The sequence below is a fragment of the Tenrec ecaudatus genome, chromosome 16, assembly GCF_050624435.1.
Source record: "Tenrec ecaudatus isolate mTenEca1 chromosome 16, mTenEca1.hap1, whole genome shotgun sequence".
NCBI classification, from domain to species: Eukaryota; Metazoa; Chordata; class Mammalia; order Afrosoricida; family Tenrecidae; genus Tenrec; species Tenrec ecaudatus.
Genome location: NC_134545.1, coordinates 16,861,846 through 16,865,436, shown reverse-complemented (window position 1 = coordinate 16,865,436; position 3,591 = coordinate 16,861,846). Strand labels below are relative to the sequence as shown.

The 3,591-nt window shown below is 52.7% G+C and overlaps 1 non-coding gene across 1 annotated transcript; it reads right to left on the bottom strand.

Annotated features, from left to right (window-relative positions):
* Positions 1 to 322: 322 nt before the first annotated feature.
* On the bottom strand, positions 323 to 429 carry LOC142429985 (U6 spliceosomal RNA). The gene has a single exon (XR_012780479.1). It is a non-coding gene; the product is annotated as a U6 spliceosomal RNA (small nuclear RNA).
* Between the last annotated feature and the right edge of the window lie 3,162 nt (positions 430 to 3,591).

Genomic DNA, 3,591 nt, shown 5'->3' with positions numbered 1-3,591 from the left:
TAGTCATTAAGTACATGATGGCACTGCTGAGAACCTTCTCACTGCTATCCAACTGATGCTGACTCACAGCAACCCTGCAGAACAGGCTGTAAATCTTTACCGAGTAGAAAGCCGTATCTTTCTCCTGTGGAGTGGCAGGTTGTTTTGAACTACTGACCTTGAGGTTACAAGCTCAATGCATAACCACTAGGCCACCAGGGCCTTAGATGAGGCAATACAAGGAAGCTCAGTGTGTTAGTCTGGGTCGACTAGTGAAACAAATTAATAAATTCACCTATGTGTGTAAGAAAGAGGTTTTTTTTGTTGTTTTTTTTGTTTTGTTTTTTAAATGGAACGCTTCACGAATTTGCGTGTCATCCTTGCGCAGGGGCCATGCTAATCTTCTCTGTATCGTTCCAATTTTAGTATATGTGCTGCCGAAGCGAGCACAAGAAAGAGTTTTATATGAAGAGTAATAGTATATTAAGAAAACATGCCACCCAGTCCAGATCAAATCCAGAAGTCCGATATTAGCCCATATGCCTGATACCAATCTATAAATTCTTCTTCAGGCTCACACAGCACATGCAACGATGCGGAATGCAGGGAGATCACAGGCCAGTGGGTGGAAAGTCTTGTGGATCCAGTGACAGTAGCATCTCAGTGCTGGCAGGGGTCTCCACGTGGCTCCTCCAGCTCCAGGGCTCTAGCCTAGCTCTAGCCTCTTGTCAGCAGGAATGTCTCGCAGGGAGTGTCTGTCCCGCGTCCAGACATCTACTTATCTCCTTAGCATCGATCTGATTGACAGGCTAAACTCCACCCCTTCACAAATTGACAAGAGATTGCACCTCCCGCCTCAGACTCGGGGAAATAGTCAGACTTGGCTCTTCCCTCAGAGGCATGTCCAGCCTGGAGTCTGGGTGGTTCTAGGAGACTAGGCCCAGGCATGCATTGAACACTTTGATGGGTCACCACCCAACAGGGCTGAAACTGTCCCCGAACCTCAGGGGGGCAGAGCTATGGTCCCCGTGCCAGAGATGAGGAAACCCAGTCCTGGGGCGAGGATCAGGTGGCACAGCAGCGCTAGAAGCAGTGCTGGGGTTTGGCCCCTAACTGACTGGTTCTGGAGTGTACGCTCTGTCCATGCTCTCTTGGGAGACCCAGGGTGGCCTCCAGACCAGAAGGTGGGAAGTGGGGCTGCAGGGGACAGTTGTTCAGGCTGTGTCTTGCACAGAGATGCTTGTTCTAGGGAGCAGCACTGGGGAGTGAAATGCACCTGAAATTCAGCCTGGAGCAAGGTTTTATTTCTCTCTTGTAAAGCATGTTGGTGTCAATAGGGTGTCAGTTTTCCATTCGACAATTGCTGTCACATCATGTCTCCCACATCTCCCCTGTGTCTCCTGGGGCCATCCCCCCCTCCTTTCCCAACCCTCCGAACTTTGTCCTCGGTCAATACTGCCTGAAGGAGCTTCAGTAGTTGGTGATTCCACGGCGCGCGGGCCTCTCTAATGTTACTGTGGAGAGCCCTGGTGGGGTGGGGGGTTATGTGTTGAGCTGCTAACCACAAGGTCAGCAGTTTGAACCCACCAGGCACTCCTCGGGAGAGGGGTGAAGCTGTCTGCTCCTGTAAAGATCGACAGCCTCAGAAATCCAAAGAGGCAGTTCTACCCTGCCCTATAGGGTCTCTATGCATTAGAATGGTCTCAATAGCAATGAGTTTGGTTTGGGTTTGTTTTGGTATGGGCTAGTCTGTTGTGTGTGGCTGACAACCAGGCCATGGGACAGCAGGGTGGGGGATGGGAGAGGGGGGAGGGTTTGTGTCCAAATAGATTGAATTATGTCCCCACCCCCCACTCCCATGGGAATCCTAACCTGTGTCAATGGAGCTCTGGGGGTGAAGTGGATGATGAGTGAGCCTGATGACTGCAAGGTTGCTGGTTCAAACTCATCAGTCACTCTGCAGGAAAAAGAGGAGGCTGTCAACTTCCGTAAAGAGTTACAGCCTCAGAAACCCCCAGGGGTGGTTCTACTCTGTCCTATTGGGTCACTGGGTTGGAAAGGACTTGATGGAAGTGAATTTGGGTTGGAACCTGTATCTAACCCCTCTGGGGAATCTGGGATATGAATTGAACCTGTGAGGTGGCTCTGGAGAATCTGTTCTGTAAATGTCATGTGAAGGAAGCAGGATTCACATAGTTTGTGTCCATCTCTTTTAAAATGGCAAAGAGAAAAGATTAAAGAGGCAAAGCCGGGAGAAGACAGATGCCACACCACATGAACATCACCAAAGAGCCCAGGAAGAAAGGCCTGCCCACCCCAGAACCAACAGATTGCAAGCCTGTGCCTAGAACTGCCATCCTGAAGTTTGACCTGCTGCCCCCTGCGGGTACTAGAAGGTATTTCAGTCCGGTAAAGCCACCTTGCGATCCTGGTGGAGGCCCATGGTACATGGAGAATGAACACATTGTCCTGAGCTCGGGAATTTTTCCACCAGGATGCTTTTCCAGGCAGGGACCCAGGGGACCCTCCCCCTAATAGAAATAGCCACCAGAATTCCACTTGTAGAAGACAGGGCCAAGAAGGAGGGGTCTGAGTCTGGGTAATGTTCACTCTGCTCAGCTGCCCCCAGACTACCCGCTCCTGATTGACCTGGCCCACCCTTCACCTCCTCAGCACTCCAGGCGTTGAAGGCAAGCATCCAGGCCATGAGGATGTTGAGGAGTTGTGTGTGTGTGTGTGTGTGTGTGTGTGTGTGTGTGTGTGTGTGTGATGGTTTCCCAAGCCACCAATGTGTTAGTTTGTTGGCAACTACTTCTCAATGAGCCAACTCCGGCATACACTAGGACCGGGTAGAACTGCCCCCATGGGTTTCTGAGGCTGTAACTCTGCCCAGGAGTAGAAAGCCTCATCATCTAGCCCCCTGGTGGTTTCGAACTGCTGACCTTGTGGTGAGCAGCTCAACGCGTAACCCACGATACCACCGGAGCTCCATCCGCCACAGCATCAAACACTACCCAGCCCTACACCCTCTTCCTCACAGGTCTGCGCCGACCCTCGGTGGCGGCCACCATTGTGCGTTCGGAATAGGAGGCGCGTCTTCCCACGCTGTATCAGGCGATGCCCTGTTGGGGTTGGCTCATTTGGGGAAGTGGATTTCCAGCCCTTTCTTCTGAGCCTGGCTTTGGCTGGAAGCTCTGCTGAAAGCTGTCCCTCCTGGCACGTGAAACAACTGTGGGAAGGCTGACAGCATCGCAGTCCCACGCAAGCTGACAACTGGCTGGTAGACAAGGACTACCGAGCTCCAGCCCACACTGTCTTCCCAGGGAGGGATGGACAGGTTCTGTGGGCGGCCTTCTACTTCACCCCAGAATACCCACCATCACCACCACAACCCAGACCCCCAATGGCCCTCTCCTAGGAGCCATGGCTGTGACCGCTCTCCTCCAGCTTCTCTGGTGACTTGAGAGGCCTGACCACCCAGGGCCTGCAGGCGCTCACCACAGATGTCCCTCTGTCGCTGCTCTCTCTGCGACTGCCTCCTGTCCGGCCTGATGCATTCCCCAGACCTTCCATGTGCCAGGACAAGGAGTCAGGCTCGTGTCGATTCACGGA